The sequence below is a fragment of the Podarcis liolepis genome (assembly GCF_965112155.1).
Source record: "Podarcis liolepis genome assembly, chromosome: 8".
In the NCBI taxonomy this organism is placed as follows: domain Eukaryota; kingdom Metazoa; phylum Chordata; class Lepidosauria; order Squamata; family Lacertidae; genus Podarcis; species Podarcis liolepis.
In genome coordinates, this window is record NC_139560.1 from 43,682,608 (window position 1) to 43,700,729 (window position 18,122).

Sequence of the window (18,122 nt, forward strand, 5' to 3'; positions counted from 1 at the left end):
CAATATGATGGTGGTGATAAAATGATAATTTTTTTTAAAATTTTGTACTATTTCGGTTTTACATTTATTTTGATGGTAAACTACTTTGGCAGGGCATTTTCGCAGGGAGGCAACCCTAAATATTTTTAAATAAATGAAATAGCTTGGCTGAAAATTAAAGAATCCATATAAGGCACTGTATAAAGCAGACATTGTTAGCAACACTAATGTCTTACTGGATGAGGGTCAAGCAACTTTTCTGTAGCAAGGATGGATAATTGCTTAGAGTTTTTGATGAGTAAATGGTATATAAATTCTTCTAAATAAGAGCAACCTGTGGCCCTTCAGGTGTTCTTGTGACTACAGCTCCCATTATAGTCAGGGAAGATACAAGCAGTTGTCCAGCAGCATATGGCAAGCCAAAGGTTGGTCACTTCAGAGAGTGGTAGAGAGTTTTGCTATTGGGTTCAGTAAAATGTGGAATGTAGTGTTAGGTGACTCCCCCCAGCCTAATTCACAATTGTGCAATTTCTGCAAATATCCAATGGTCATTTAAAAATCATCATTTTTAAGCGCAGCCTCATTCCCATTCCAGTCTTAGATCCTATCCTACTCCGGAGCACAAGAAAGCCTGGATGCCTCGTACTCACAGCTCTCTCAGTGAGCCTCATCTGTGGGAACCACCATTACACTTTACTAAAAAAATTTTTTTGCCAGCAAATGTGGTACTGCAAATTCACGTTTTAAGGTGCCAAAGCAGCTGCAGTGCCATTGAGTGATGTTGTTGAAGTTTCTTTTCTGGAGTGAGGGGAGGTCTGTTCTCCTACACAAGCCTGTTCTAAGATTTCCCCCTAGATATCTGGTGAGTGTATTTGTGGATGTCTGTTTTTGTCATAACAACAGTAAGAACAACTGTGCCATGATTACAGATGGTGAAAAGGTTCAAATGGGATGCTATCTCCTTCATTTAACAATCAGAGTTCCTTTCAAGGTCCGTGGCTTAGGTTTTAGGTTTGCTTTTGTTGTCTCCTAAAGCTGTAATTGTCTAGTTGGTTAAATATTTGTGGGCATAACTTCAGAATATGCTTTCGGCATGTAACTCAAGGGGTTAGTCATTTTCTGAACAAGATTGCAGGGTTAACGAAGAAGTTGTATGTTGTTTATTCTCTTTCTCATTTTACTTTTTGGCATTTGTAGAGTCAGCCTTGTAGTTATCTTAGCCTGGAGTACACTGTTTTCTCATAATGTCAATAAAAGCCATATACCTAGATAAAAAAAAAACAGCTATCAAGCAGATGGGTATTGTGATCAACCAGGAGAGAGGAAGAGACACCTAGAAATATGTTTTAGGTCCTCAGTTTCATCTCCTCTAGCCTTGCTCAGAGGACAAGTAATTTTCTTGGGACTTCCCATGAGCTCTGTTGAAGCCTTATTTGATGACATTAGCTGATAATAGAACTGTCCTGTTTTGGGAGAGTAATGGTTTTTACTGAGGATGAGAAACACCTTTGTTTTTTGAATGGTGATAACTTGAATTTGTTCACTGCAGCATCCTTCCCCTGTAGGAACTTAATTCTTTTATCCAAATATTTTTGTATAATATTTTTGTTTGATACACTTCCTTGTATACATTCCCTCCAACATCCATATGCAATATAGATACTGTTACCTTCTCACTTGCTACCTTCAATTATGGCTAGGAATTCTGTATATAATAATATTGGATGATTATTATTATTTACCATAAATTATTATCGAACTTTCCCATCATGCAATACAATAAAAACTAACTAATCTAAATAAAAAGAAAAGAGTGAAGTAAATACAAAGCTGTCTCTCAAAGATAGAGCTTAATCCTTGTTGCACGTAGGAGGGCATGTACCCTCCCAGCTCTCACCTGGGAGCTTCCCTTTCTTCTTCCAGCCTCCCACCCTAGCAGATCTTCCCTTCCCTTCCTCTCACACAAGGTCCTTTACCAGCCAGCTATCACCTTCATGTGTGTAACCCAGAGTAGAGGACACCAAAAAAAGCAAGTCAAAAGAACAATAAAATGAAGCAGGAAAATAAAAGTAGTGGAAAAAGGAGGAAGAAATAAAAAGGGCTTCCGGTTTTCTGTCAGTTTGTGTGTGTGTATGTTTGTGTGTGTGTGTGTGTGTGTGTGCGTGTGTGTAAACATAAACTGACAGATATATATAATGAAAGAATTCACTGCAGGATGATATCCAGGTGTTCCTCCTTCTGCTAGGTGATATTTTCCCAGTCTTCAGACCCAGACATCTCAAATTCATTCATTTCCCCTCATAATGATTGAAGTTCCTCTGCTCTAGGTCACTTATCCAGCTCTGAGTCTCTCGAAACTTTTCAGTCTCCTGGCATGGAAAGCAGCTTTTTCAGAGCATCAGAGGTTGATCCCTGTTCTCTCTGTCTTCCCAGGTGGACTGTGATAACCAAGATTTATGGCTTACCTATCATTAATCACCACATAATTATCTCTGTTGGTGTACTGTCAACAAAACACATCCAGTCTGCCATCTTCCTCTCCCAGAAGCCCCACTATTATTATTTACAATGCTAGAATCATTTTTACTACTACTACTACAACTACTAGTAATATATACAAGTTTTCCTAAGTACTTGAAGTATTTCAGTACAGTGCAGTACACTACAGTGTAAAACACTCCAGTTCAATATGCTTCCCTCATGCATAAAGGTGTCTTTTGTTAACAGCACCTCACTGGCCACAACATACCAGAAACTACTCTGGCATAAATAAGCCAGTTATGAAACATACTTGAAAATTTATGTAACACACTTGAACTTTCGTTCTGTTCTTCATTTATAAGACTGCTGGAGAAATTGCCTCTATTGCCCTCACTTCCAGCCATTAGTAAGTAGGGATGGGTGAATATGTCAATTTTGGTTTCTCTCAGTTTATCATTTATCCAATCTCAACTTTGGTTCTCCACATTTCCCCATCAGTTTGTGGTTTGAGTGAAAGGCAGTTATTGAAATGAAGAATCTTGAACCAATATGATGTTGTGTCACATTTGTACATACTTTTATAGTGGCAGCCTCGTGTTTCTGTTACAGCAAGCTCTGTCCTAAGGCTCAGTGGGGTCAGTAGAACTTTAAAGCACTTCACTTTACCTGATTTGTGCCCAAAATTACTGCATGAGCTTTCAGAGAAATATGTTATTTGGTTGCACTGACGCACAGCTTTTCTTTTCGGTAGCTGTTTGGGGGAACAGCTCAAGTGTGGAGAGGGGTATTAATTTGTGAGACGTTACACTGAAATGATTACAAATAATATGTGTTTATTAAACCTGTTTGAGGAAGCATTAAGGCAAGTCGGAGTCTTGCCAGTTTAGATTGCATTCATGAATGCACAAAATGTCAACCAGAAATCCTGGAGGGGAAACAGGGCAAGTGAGTCTGCCTTATCCTAATGTATTGTCTGGCACAGATATGTCACTGAATTGTTGATAAAGAATGTTGCTGTGGATTGCCAGACCCAAGGCACGGTTGTGATTCGAGAACAGCAAGCAGCCCTTAGATGTAAAATGTTTAGAACAAACTTGATTTTGATAATCCCTTGTGTTTGGTGTGCTGTTGAGGTTGACTCTTATAATAGGCTCTGAATAGTCTGGCAGCAGCTGTTTGATTAAAAACTGAGTAGCAGCCTATCAAGATACCTTCGAACTGGCGCTGTCCCAAGTGTGCAGGATTGCATTTCATCTGTTTACTATCTTGACAGCTGGAGTTGTTTAGCTGGATACTCGATGGTTTGCCTTCCTCCCATGGCTAAAAATTCCACTCACTGATTACAATGAGAGGAAAAAGTTAATGAAGGCATATGCTAAAGAGATTTAAATTTACAGTGTGTTGGGCTGTTTCTTTGTTTGGTAGATATTTCATAATGCATTCTTCTATTATTGGGAAAGTGCCGCAGAGTTAGCCATATACTTTTATCATATACACCAGTTATTTTAGCCCCAACTGACTAGTTCTTGTGTCTCCAGCTATAGCCCCTCATTGTCCTAAAAGGGAGGCATCACAGAGGGAGAATCACTGAGGTCAGCAAAGCAAGAATCCTGTCATTACTTTTTGTGTGGGGGGGGGAAGAATTGTGGGGTTGATTCTGTGTGTGCTCTGGAGAAAATTATTCCTGTTGTGAGCCAGCAGTTCCTTTAGGATAGAACTGTAGTCAATAGCTTTAGGAAAGATGCTTTGTTGGACAACACGTCTAATTGGTAGTCTTCACCTAATCCTACTCCTTGTTGCTCCAAAGCAGCTAATTATAATCCCATGAGATTGTTTTCACTTATTCTGTTTGAGGTGGGTGGGTGGGGATTTCCCCTCATTTTCACTGTTTCTTATAAAACTTTTCACCAGCTTACTTAGGTCTTACAGTTTTAGAAGAAATTTACTTTCTGGTACACTGGAACCACTGCATTTACGAATTGCCGCTTACCTATAAGTCTTGGGGAGTGGCAGTTTGTAGGCAAGGCAGTAGTTTGCCCCTTGCCAGTTAACCCTACACAGCTGTTATGGGGATGCTCATGCTTCCACCCATGGTCGTATGTTCAGCTGTGTGGTACCTGTTTCAAACAGGCCAATCTGGTTAGTATAGGGAGGTGTGGCTGTGATGGCAGACCTGGAGTTGGCAGTTCTCAACCAGGTCTGCCTAAAAGTTTTGAATCAAAACCACACCTAGCCTCAACCTCAGATTGTCACTGGATTCCATGCCTTCCTTACCTGTTTCGGTTGGTCTGGCCTGAAGGTGAGCGGGCCAGGGCCTGTTAGACCCTGCTATGGAATACTCTGCTGCCTTATTTGGGGCTAGAGAGGAATTTTTCATGCAGACAAATTGGCTGGTCTGTAGGTTTTCACCTAGGTTTTCATAGCAATTGCCACAACTTTTGGCAGATAAGGCATTGGGTTTGATCCTTCGCTAAATAGGTAAGTCAAATCAGAGCAGTCTCATTAGGGCTGCCATTTGGAAGGGTGCTATGCCCAATGTCTAGTTTAATCCTATTGCAATCAATGGGCCAATTATAACTGAAATCCTAAAATGTTAGTTCAGATAGGTTGTGGATTTTTGTGTTAGTTACAGGTATATGCAAGGAATATTAATCTTCAGTCTCATCCACAGGTGCAGCCATGGAAAGTTAAACTTTCTTAGCCTTATCGCTCCTAGTGACCGCATGCATGCCTCCCATTCCCAGTCATCAGAAAATTTAGTGTGATAGTCTACACACTGCTAATTGCACACTTCTTACAGGCATCTGATGTTCTTCTCATAGATGTTCCCTTGCGCATGGTTCCATGGTTTCCAGAGATGGGCTGGATTATCCCAGGAACTCTGAAGATAAAAGAGCAGAGGTTTTGTTGCACAGGTCACATGAAGCTTCTGCATTAGCCATTAGAATCTCAGCTGCAGCTTCTTACATGGTCAGGGCGGCCTACATCTGGGTGACTGAGGTTCCACCAGAGTTTGTCGATGTTAAGCAAGGAATAGCAAAGCTAGCCAAGGCCTCTGCCTGTGTGTCTGATGCCTCATCAGATGCCTTGCAATTTGTAGCAAGAGCCATAGCAGCAGACATGGCAGTGTGCAGGCATCTCTGGCTTAAACGGTGGCAGGTGGGCCAGCCTGAGCAGTGACCCCTTCAAGGGCCACATCTGAGTGGTACTGAAGAAAGGAAGGGTGTGTGTGTGTGTGTGTGTGTGTGTGTATGTGGTTTTTTTACTAAGTTTCACCACAGCTGCATTGATTAACAGAGATATACTTCTTCCACTTGTTTTAGGTCATACAAGTAAGTAAGAAGTCCTTCAAGTCTAGAGTTAAAAGAAAAATGAAAGCAAATCAGCCTTGTCTTGAGAATGAGTCCCATTTGACAGATGTTTCCAAAAGATTACTACAAGCAAGGAATAGACTCTCAGCTTAACAAACCGTACAATTTTGTCCAAGTCCACTTGGAAATAAGCCCCATTAAAGTTGGTTGGGCCTACCTCCAGTTAGGACTAGAATTGCTGTCTAGATAGATAAATAGATAATCAAATAACTGACAGAAGAAACTACTGCCAGTCTTGTGCATGTATATGTGATATTTCACCTTTGTCCCCATAGAACAGGGTGACTAATGTGTGCTCCATCAAACATTGTTGGACTTCAGTTCCCTTTATCCCTGACCATTGGCCATGCTGGTTGGGACTGATGGGAGTTGAGAGTCCAGCAACATCCAGAAGGCCACAGGTCAGCCACCCTGTTGTAGAATGTAGACTTAGTCAGGATAATTTTTTACTTCAGTATTGCTGGTTAACGTACAACATTTTTGAACCAAAGATCATCAGTCAGCTGTTACTTGGCTCAGTCATACGACCTACAAATCCCATGTTGCCCTTTCACTTCTGCTTCAGTTAGAGATGAAAAGCAAAACTCCACAAAGTAAAAATTGCATATTCCACCAAGTTCTGTAAGGAGGCTGATCAAGAGCACGTTTTTAGCCCGAAACTACTTGCTCTTTCTGCCCTGCATTTTGTTCTGAGAAGAAATCTGCTTAAATTCCTCCACTCTTTCCCTCTTCTGAATAATTAGGATATCTGCTGTTCTAGAATGTGTTTTCTATAAATACCTGGCTCTTGCACCAAAATGCTAGCTTTAACTCCTGAAAATCAAGTTTAGCTATAGTATGCTGTCTCTTGAGACTGTTTGGAAACATGCGCACAAAGCATCTAAGAAATATGGCAGGGGTGTGGAACCTCAGATCTAGGGACAGGACATGGCCTTCCAGGTCATTCTGTCGAGCCTCTAGGCCAGGCTTCACCCAGACCTACTTCCTGCCCTCTTTTGGTGGCTAAAATGTTTCCTTAAACTGCAGTACAGTGGTACCTCTAGTTGCGTTCCGCTCTTGTTACAGACTTTCAGCTTAGGAACACGGCAAACCCGGAAGTGTTTACTTCCGGGTTCGCCACACGTGCATGCACGGAAGTGATCTGTGCGCTTCGTGCATGCGCCAAAGCGCTCGATCGCGGCATGCACATGCGCGGAAGAGGCGCTCTAGTTGCGGACTTTTCGGGATGCGAATGGCACCCAGAAACAGATTAAGTCCGCAACTAGAGGTACCACTGTAATGCTGTTTGCTTGGTTGGCTGGCTGGAGAGATGTATGGGTGTGGCTGGTGTAGAAACTTTGGATTTGCATGACTGGACTGTAGTGTACTGTACAAAAGTAACAATCCCATCCACTGCTGTGCCCAATTTTCACCACTGGCATGCAGCCGCCAGATTGTTGTGCATGAGGAAATGTTACTACAATGTATTGTATGTGGGGCTGCCTTTGAAGATGGTTTGGAAACTTCAGCTGGTGCAGAATTCAGTGGTGCAGAATTCACTGCAGCAAGATAGTATTGAGTACATAACATCAAACCTGGCCCGACTGACTCAGTTCAAAGTGTGGTTTTGACCTACAAATCTTTATTTGTCTTAGGATCCCAATACCTCAAGGACCACTTCACCCCACAAGAACCAACCCAGACCCTGCAATTGTTGCCGGAGGCCCTTTGTGTGTGCCCCCTCCATGAGGGATAATGGAGGATTGCAACATGAGAATGGCCCTTTTCACAGTGCCTTCTCCAGGGAGGCTTGCCTGGTGCCAACTTTATCTAGTTTTAGGTGCCAGGCAAAAGCTTTTCCTTTTACCCAGGCTTTTAAGCCTTAATTTGAAGAGTTTTGTGGCCTTTGTTGGTGGGACAGGATCTGCTAGATTTTTCTTTTATTTTTATTGATTGTGTTTATTGTAATTGGTTTTTCTTTTCTGTTTGTAAGTCACTTTGACTTTGAGTCATTTCTATGAGTAAAGCAGCTAATCAATCATAATCATAAAAATCTATAATCAAATTTATTACTGGTGGCTGTTTGTAATGACTAGTGGAAATTAATACTTCTGGATATACTCCCCAGTTCATTGCATTTCAGTATGTTCAGTTATTTAAAAGACTTCAGATTTTAAAAATCTGGTTCTAACACTGTGTAAACACTTTAAGGAAGAGAACTTATAAAAGGATCTTAAAGTCTTTTCTAGTTCAGCATGTTCAGTGTTTGGCAGTGAACAGCTTGTGTGCACATGACCACATTACTGTATTTTTAGAAGTGCTTGATAAATTAATACTATTCTATTTATATACATGATTTTATATTGCCTTCCCCAAAGCTGCGTTCAGATAAAACCACAAATAAACCAGCAATCCTGTGCACACTTGGGGAATCAGGGAACAGTATTAATGCGCTCTGTGTCTACGTTGCATGTTCCTGACTGAAATTATGTTGGGTCCTATTTTCAGATCCACACAAAATGGTCTCTAGGGTGTGTTTTTTAAAAAAAATTAATCTAGCAAGATGATCTCGGGATTGCTGTTTATTCCTCTTGCTTTCATTAACCATTAGGACATTGTGTGGAAAACAGGAAACCATTTTTTTTTACTGGCCCTGTCCCCTAGCAGAGACAGCACATCATGACATCCCAACCCTACCAGGAACATTTTCAGGCACATACATTTTAAATGTGCACAACAGGTATCACACTTCGTACCCACTCTGAAGAAATGGTAAAAGGGTCAGATTCTTTTTTTAAAAAATGGAGGCAGTTGTCGGACCACTTGTTCCTATTTGATGGGAGTATGGATTCTAGGGTTTACCATGTTCTGACGTGCTTTCTACTTTGGGAGCTGTGAATTGGGTGATTTTGCTTTGGAATGCAAGTCAGTATACAGTGGGGACATAAGATTATAAGAAAAGTCTGTTGGATCAGGCAGATCACCCATCTAGTTCAGCATCCTACTCTAAACATTGGCCAACCAGCTGTCTGTGGGCAGCCCAGAAGTATTCTCCCCTCCTTTGGCTTCCAGCAACTGGTGTTCAGAAGCATACTCCCTCCAAGCAAGCAAACATAGAATTTCATTGAGACTCAAAACAAAAAAGCTCTATTTAAACAGACCCACCCATCAGTAATCCAGTATGATAATGATAAGTTGGAGTTCAGCCTACCATTTTGGCAAAAGTGTTTGATATGTCAGTTGATATGTAGAGCCAATTGGGAAAATTCAAGTCACTGTTTTATGTTGCAGTTTTGTTTTGCCCATGCCAAGTACTTCTGCAGTTGCGGAATAGATTTTTTAAATCAAAAACTGCTTACCCTCACACTCAAATTAGAAATATATATTTTTTAAAAGTGTTAGAAAAACAAATACTGTATACCAAAATACGGAGTGGGTTTCATTTTATTATGGATTTATTTATTTATTATTTTTAAAATAATAATAAAAATAATCATTATAAGCTGTTTTAAATCTTCAGCCTGATACTGGTATTTAATACTGAACTTTTCATTTAAAGCATTGAACCAAGTTTTTACTAGGGTTGATATTTTTTCTTTTTCATATGGACGGTATCATTATATTAAATCCAAAAGCTCAGTAGTTAAAGCTTTTTCTAGGATATGGATTGACGAATTCTGCATCTGTTGGATTTCTGCATGCAATGCAGCTGTTGACACTTCCATTTTTAAAAAAAAATAGTGATCTTGTATTTACAGTCTAACATTACATGGACAAGTGATAGAACTGCATTATAATGCTTTTCGTTTCACCATTACATAGTCTCTGTGTGCTCTGCTTCTGAGTTGCCTTTCATCCTGCCCTTTGTCTCTTTTTGTATGGAAATGGATGCCTCATAAAGAATGCTATCAAATTCAGTAACTGGTAAAAGGATACCATTTCAAAGGTGGAGGGGGATTTGACACATTCCAAGGGACGAGTCACTGAGCCCTCCTGTTTCAACATGGCTGCTTTGCTGAAATATTAAAGCTGGTGGCATGCTGCTAAATCCCTTTGTACACTCCCTCTTAAGAATTCCACAATGTGGATAACCTCCAACCCTTTGACTATATGCAAAGTAGAAAGCTTGAATCAGAGCATTGTGCTGTAAAAAGTTAGGATGAAGAAGGACTAAAAAAACTCACCCTATTGGTTGTTTTAGACACTCAATATTCAAAGCATGTGGAAAAGAAAAGAACTCGTTATGACTCAGGTTCCATTAATTAGATGTAAATTAACATATTTAGTCTCTTAACACAAAAGAAGGTAACTGGAATTCGGCAAGCCCAGAGGACATGGAAATTCTAATTAGATGAGAACATAGCCAGGAACAGAACTGTAAGGCACTGGTGAACTTGAACAACCATAAACAGTGTGTGTTTGTTTGGAGTTTTAAGTATTGTACATAGCTTTTTTCTCTTGAGAAGGGGCAGGAGGGCAGGTCAGTATCCTCTAGGATAGCACCACCCACCAGATTGGAAGGCATAAGCATCTTGCTGCCTGGCTTCTCTGTAGGGGGGGGGGGGTCCAATTCTTTCCCAGACTTGTTTTGACAGCAGCCAAGTATTAGGAGTTTAAAAAGGTAAAGGTACCCCTGCCCGTACGGGCCAGTCGTGTCCGACTCTGGGGTTGCGTGCCCATCTCGCTTAAGAGGCCGGGGGCCAGCGCTGTCCGAAGACACTTCCGGGTCACGTGGCCAGCGTGACAAGCTGCATCTGGCGAGCCAGCACAGCACACGGAAACACCGTTTACCTTCCCGCTAGTAAGCGGTCCCTATTTATCTACTTGCACCCGGGGCTGCTTTCGAACTGCTAGGTTGGCAGGCACTGGGACCGAGCAACGGGAGCACACCCCGTCGTGGGGATTTGAACTGCCGACCTGACGATAGGCGCTGAGGTTTTACCCACAGCGCCACCCGCGTCCCTAACAGGAGTTTAGCAGTATTTTAAAATTAAGGAAGTTTTCTTCTGCCTTGTAACTTGAACGAAGAAAGACTTCTTTGACCTCCCTCCTCTCTCAAAAAGCACATCCAAGCCAGATATGGACCCCTCACAGCAGGGGGGGGGGGATTATCAGGAGGGCCTGATTAATTTAATGGGTGTGAAGGAATGTCCTCTTCTGAGGAGCAGTGATGGCATTAGAGTCCCAGATGACCTCACAGTCCCAGGAAGGCACTAGAGTTCACCCCACTTCCTCACTCTTCTCAAGAAAGGAAGGGGGAGTTGAAGAGGGGAAGAAGAATTGGTTTAGCTCAAAACAGGGGACTTCCAGGCCAAAGTGGCTCCCCTAAGGAAACTTTCCTTCCTCCCCCGTAAAAGGGGATCAGGCAGAGTTTGTGTTGCTTGTTGGTTCTCCTTTGGGCAAATGTTTTCCTGAACTGTGGGTAATATCCGAGGTCAGTTTCAATTTTGTGGTTTTTAATAGCCTCTAAGAGTTCTGGAGAGAGTTGACCCTCTTGACTTTGTCTCTCAGCTTCCTTTTTAACAGTTTCCTTATTTCTGAGAAGTTTCCTCTTTTGAAGTCAAATGTGACTCTGTTGGGCTTTCTTGGCAATTGTCTACTTACATGCATGGTGTGTTGCCCTTTTCTTAGCTCAAATGAAAATTAGCCCATTGACAGGGAAGCTGCTGTTGCTGCTGCTGATGACATTTTATCTCCCTCTTCAGTCAGTAAAGGTCCCCAGAGCTCCTTACAGGTCACTTCTTCAAACAGATGTTTCTTCCTTTTAGGCTTACAATGTAAAAAGACATGACACAAAAGGAAAATGGAGTGGGGAGGAAGAAGAATTGAGCAAACTTAGGTGCAAGTTCATCATTTTAAATTAAGCCTATGGGTGGAAGAGCTGAAGGAGTGGAAGCACCAAAATCCTTTGGTCTGTCTGCCACACTGCTCAGCATGCCTTCTCTTCTTACTTCTTTCCTGCTTCTAAATGGGCATGTTTACAATTGAGGTGTTAGTTGCTAATTGTGACTGCAATGACTGGTCAGATGGGGTAGACAGATTACATTAAAGCAGCTGCTGAGCATGATGTTTTATTGTACTTTAGTAGAAGCAGAGGCAGGGCTGGTTCAGACAAAAACATGCAGCATGCATGCAATAACTAGCCAATAGCTCCAAGCTCAGGCGTTGCTCACCACTTTGGCACCCTCTTGCCCTGAGTTCCTGCTTGAGGACAGTGGCTGCTTACTACTCTCTGCCCCAGCTCGCCAGCCACCACTGAATCAGGGGCTGACTTTCCAGAAGGAGAAGAACATAATCTTTAGGAAATGGGCCATTCATTTAATTCTGAACAGTCTACCAGCCTTATTCCAGTCAAGGATCTGCTAAAGCAGATCTGCTGCTGTAATGCGGAAGAACCAGCAATCCTGCTGCTCAGGAAAGCCTGTTGATGCCAGAACAAGCAGTACTCAGTTCTTCAAGTGCCATACAGTAATATATATCTTGATTGCAATTCTTAATGAATAGTTTGAAAAACAAAGATTTACACAGGTAGAGATGAGCTTTTCAGCTTGCTTGCACTTCAGCTGGAGTCTTAATTTTGTTGTTGCTTTTACATTGGATGCTATCAATTTTAAGTAGAAGCCAACACCATCGTTTAAATAATTGTTTGGCAACACTGGGAAGCAGACGTCCGAATAACAGCAAAAATGTATTTCGATATTATTTGTCAATTTGGGTTTCTCAAATGACTGTGAAAGAAAGGAGAAAATTTCTTTTCACAGCCTTTCACATTTCCTCTGGCCCACCCACTCTGTTTTCCAATATTTTCCCAGACCTGTATGTTGTTGTTACTAGCAACCTCAACTGCAGAGGAATAAGAGAGAGGGCATAGCTCATTGATAGAGCGGAAACTTTCCATGTGAAAGGGCCAAATTTCAGTCCATGGTGTCATCATTTAAAAGGATTGTGTAGCACAGGAATGGAGAAGCATGGCCCTTCAGATGTTGCTGGACAACTGGGCAGCCTGGGTGGGACTGATGGGAGTTGTAGTCTAGCAACACCTGGAGGGCCACAGCTTCTTCATCCCGGAAGTAGGAGAGCATAGGAAGGATCTGTATCTGAGACCATGGAGAGCCGCTGCCAGTCAGGATAGAAAAACGGAATTGATGGACAAGTAATCTGACCTAGTATAAGGCAGCTTCCTGTGTTACTCTGAAATACCTTCTCCCAATCGTTAAGTTAGAACCTGGCTATGCCTTCTTAAGACAAACTTTTCTTCGCTCTGTCATTCAGGCCCGTATCACCTCAGGTGCGACCATTTTTGATTCCTGAAAGCAAAAGAGTGGAGAATTGAAAGAGAAGAACAATGGATTTTGTTTTATCTGCCAGTGCCAAACTTGCCCCCTTCTCTCCATGCATCCCCTTTCTACTCCAGATTCCATCAAAAAGAATTGGGAACCTTAAACCTTAAACCACCTCCTTAATTGAGGTTTGTATAATAGAATTCACACCTTAAAAGCTTCTCAGTGGCCTCAGTAGCACCGCTGAGTGCCACAAGGCTGATTGAAGCGGAGAGCTCCTTTTTGAATCAAACTGTTAGCTCTTCTCCTGCAGATACGCTTCAAAGGAAAATAGATGCTTTGCTGGCCAGTTGCAATGTATGACAGCATGCAAGGCGGCTAAGCAGAAGTTTACATGTAAAGACTGATTTTAAAAAAAGTAGAAGAATATTGTGAAGCCCTCATTTCAGCATACAAATACAGAACGGAGGGGGCATAATTTGCTTGAAGCGGTAACTTCTAGACAAATTTCATGCGCTGTTCAGGCCAAGGAGTGATTCAGGTCACATCAGTACTGTACATTTAAGGGGCATGGCTTCACTCAAAGAATCCTGGGAACTAAGGTTTGCTAAGAGTGGTGGGAATTGTAGTTCTGTGGGAGGTGAATCACAGTTACCCTGGGTCATTGGGGAGGGGGAAGCTGTGTGCTTTAAATGTGGCTTAAATATGTGGTGTAATACCCAAGATGATTCAATCCCTATTCAGGCATTAATTATGACAACTTAAAATGTGAGGGGGACGAGTAGACACAAGCACGTTTGCTCCATGGACTCCAACCCCCTCACCACCCTAGTCACTATCCACAAGTTGGAGAGTGACTGAATCTGGGAGACTTCCTCAATTCATGCAAGGATCCCTATGAAACGAAGGTTCTAAAATGTCTGGAGATTCTTACCAAGTCTAGGAGGCTTCCCCACTGCAGACAGTCACCAGGTATGGAGCTAAGTGTTCTCGCGCCCACCTTCCCCATCCCTTATGGATACATGAATAGGGCCAAAGTCTTCAAGCCGTGACCTTGCTATTTCGTTTTCAATTAAGTATTTGAAAGCCCTTCAAAACTAGGCATCATTCTGACATTGTAATATTGACATTTCACACGTGTACTTTATTTCACTGTTTCCCATGTGAAAATGAGAAGAAAGGCTAGAGGTGATCTTAAAAGGATGTGAGGGCTTATATGGGGAGCTATTCCTTAAGGTATTCCTACAAAGGCCTATGAAGGACTTCATTAGACCATTGGCCAGCACTGGTGCAGCTGGCTGATAATTAATGCATATGCTTCCATCTATCTCCCTGCCCTCATCAACGGATAGCACAGGATGCAGCAGGCTTTCAGAAGTTTCTGAACCATTTTCAACCATATTCTTATGTAGCCTTCATTGTGATAATTGGTCCTCCAAGTTACAAAAGTATGAATGACATTTACCAGAGTTCCATGTTCCAGGAAATGCAGCAGTCTGCAAATAAAATGGAGGTGACAGAAAGCATTATGGCAAACCTTCAAGAGGGAAAAAAGAGAGAGGATTTTCTAACAATTCTGCTTTCAAAATATATTTCTCAGTAGAAAAGGTATACGTGATCACTAAATTAAATACATTAAGATGTGATCGGTATCCTGTAGCAGTTGTCAGCTTCACACTCTTCTACCAGTGTGCTTACAGACTTTATGCTAAGTAGGAATAGATATAATTCCTCTTCCTAATCTTACCACTAGTTCACTTCTATTATCAGAGTGGCAACTTTTGACTTTCATTTCAACTTATTTTCTTAGATTTGGGATAAATCTACCCCAGTTATGAGTAATCATTGAAGAAGATTAAAAACTCCCTAGCAGGATATGAGTAGTTGTTGAATGATTTGAGTCAATTTACTGTGATATGGTCTGGAATCCAAAGAGCCAGTTTAGGAATGTTCATTGATTATTTTCCCCTTTAGCAGCAGACTTTGATGCACATATAACAGAAAACCCCCCAAATGCCCTTAATAAGTTGGGATCTAATTTAACATTCTGAAAATATGCATATTTTATATTTTAGTTTGCTCTCTGTTTACCATGGCACTCTGTGTGTGTGTGTGTGAGAGAGAGAGAGAGAGTGAGAGAGAGAGAGAGAGAGAGAGAGAAAGAGAGAGAGAGAGAGGAATAAGCTTCATAGAGTATTCCCCTCAAAAAAGTAAATTACAGCTTTCAGACCCGCTAATTTTTTCCACCCTACATCACTGACATGTTCCAGGACATATCACAAACTGCTTTGGAAGGCTCTCTCCATTTCCAAAGTTGTTTACATTGTGGAAATGAGAGCTGCTGTTTGAGAAGTACAGAACCAAGGCAATTCTGGGTGCAAATAACTAATTGTGTAAATGTTTTGATCCTGCCCATTTTAAATACAAGCTGAGCTGGGATAGCTCAGTCAGTAGAGCATGAGACTCTTAATTTCATGGTTGTGGGTTCAAGTCCCATTTGGTGCCAAAGTTTCCTGTATTGCAGGGGGTTGGACTAGATGACCCTCGTGGTCCCTTCCAACTCTAGAGTTCTATGATTTTATAATGCATCCATCAGTGGCTAGGAAATAGTAGTTAGAGCAGCTTAGATTGCTGTAGGGAATATGAAAGCATTTTGAGTTTTCACAGTTTTCTTCATAGAGACTAATGAAAATAAACAACTGTATTGTGAAAATGGTTTATTTACAGAGCTGAAAATTGAGTTTATTGTGATGATTACACACTTCCAATATGCTTGGAAATAAAGAAGCTTACTAGAAAGAGATACATCTCATATTCTTTTGAATGCAAATGATAGTTTATTTGTAAAATCAGAATTAAAACTGTTTTTTGTTTAAAACTTGAGAGATGAAACTGTTGCAATTTTGTGTGTTTGTGACCTGGACTATGTGGATTAATCAAGGGTGGAGACTCATATTTTGGGACAGTCCCCTTCTGGCTCTTTCCCACCCTGTGGATTTATCATCTAGCTTGCATTCACTTTTTAGAACCACCTTCCTGGTTTTAGATTGTGCAATGCTAAAGCAAAGCAGCATTTTCCTCTATAAAAAATGTTTATGGTTAAACATTTTAGCAGGAATATATAGATGCACCAAAATGGGGGGACACTTGACTTGACCTAGGGGTCTTAGTAGACCATAGTAGACCATAAGCTTAACGTGAGTCGATAGTGTGACTGCAGCAGCAGAAAACACACACCAAAACACCTAATACAATTCTAGCTTTTATCAACAGATCTATGATGTCCAGATCAAAGGAAATAATAGCTCCCTTGGTCAGATCTCAAATGGCAGTATTGTGTGCAGTTCTGGGCACCACACTTTATTGTGTGTAGAGGAGGTTGTAGAGGAGGTTGACCAAGATGATCAAGGGTCTGGAAGCTAAGTCTTATGAGGAATAGGGGGGAGTTAGGTATATTTATATAGAAGACTAAGATAGCCATCTTCAAATATCTGAATGGCTATCACATGGCAGTTGGATCAAGCTTGTTTTCTGCTGCTCCAGAGGGTAGGGCCTGAATCAATGGATTCAAATTACAAGAAAGCAGATTCTGACTAAATATTAGGAAGAACTTTCTGATTGTAAGTGGTGCTCGACCATGGAATATACTACCTCAGAAGGTGTGGCGGGTTCTCCTTTTTTGGAGGTTGCTAAGCAGAGGTTGTACGGTCATCTCTTAGGGATTCTTTAGCTGTGATTCCTACATTGCAGGGAGTTGGGCTAGAAGATGATCCTTGGGCTCCTTTCCAACACTACCATTCTGTGATTCTAAGGGGGGGAAATTATCAAAACTTGGTTTCCTTTCTATGCTAAGTTTACTCTTTCTCAAAAATAAAATGAATTCAAACATGGAGAAATGTAAACATCTAAAGCTGTAGAACAAAAAAGAGGAAAAACATGCATTTTCTTAGAGACATCAGAGTATCAGAGAGGTTAAAGAGATGCTGATTTTCCTACTGAGTGCTATATTTAGAAATCGCATGTGTGGAAGAAATGTTCTGCTTGCACGCCCAGAGAATGAAAATCAAGTCAACTCCTTGGGCAATTTTATCACAGGAAACTTGGTTGTTGTTTTAGTTTTTTTCAACAGCAACATTTTATTAAAATCTTTCATTTTGATAGAAATTCTATAGATATGACTATTGCTATATTTTTGGAAATCTTCTCACTTGTGGGAACCTGTTAAATAGACTGCAATACTTTCCTATTAAAAGACAGAATATAGTTTGAGGGGAATAAAAGGTAAGCATTTTTCATTCCAAATGAGGATTGAAAATAAACATTTAAAGACTTGGTTAAATTGAGACTAGAATTTCCTCTGGATAATTTCTATGAGTTTTATCCTGTGCTTCTCAAGCAGAGTTCCATTCATACCACAGGACTTGCCCTTTCTCTCTTCTCCTTATGTGACCCCAAAATCTACTCAGAGGGTGCATGTGGGGCTCAAGGGAAGAAGAGAGGGGAAGTTCCATCATGCACGTAGACGTCTGGCGCCCAACAGCACTGTTGGGACGCAATGTGCTTATTAATTATGTTGATGTTTGTGCTTTGCTATGGATAGAAAACCTGCTAGAAGAAACCACTGATCAGTGTAATTGTTCTGTATTCATTTTAATACCTTATTGCCATTGTGTTTGTAGCTGCTCTGAAGAAATCACATTAAGCCGGAACATCAAATGAGAAGCAAGCATGCTGCACTGATTTACTGTCACACTTTGTTTGGCGAATAAATGTGTCCTTTCTGATTCCATGCTTGGGGTGCAATGTGGACTTAGATGCAGCCCAGTCCTTTAATCTTAAATGTAGCGGGAATTTTTCATGCGTAACTTGCCTAATTAAATACTTTTATTTATAACTCGCTACCTAAGAAATTCAGAAAGTAGCTTCCAATCACAACAAAAAATTGTTATAACGTATAAAATTCAAAGTCAGTGAAACAACAGAAAACAATAACATAAATCAATAATGAAAAAAATGTCGTTGTTTGCTAAAG

General features: G+C 41.0%; 1 protein-coding gene and 1 long non-coding RNA gene across 5 annotated transcripts in view; both read left to right on the forward strand.

The window, feature by feature from the left end:
• Positions 1 to 18,122, forward strand: part of CDH2 (cadherin 2) — a 125,604-nt gene that overhangs the window by 40,989 nt on the left and 66,493 nt on the right. The window lies entirely within an intron of this gene.
• Positions 5,542 to 15,236, forward strand: LOC310713688. The gene is made up of 2 exons (XR_014529408.1): positions 5,542 to 10,421; positions 10,780 to 15,236. It is a non-coding gene; the product is annotated as an uncharacterized lncRNA (long non-coding RNA).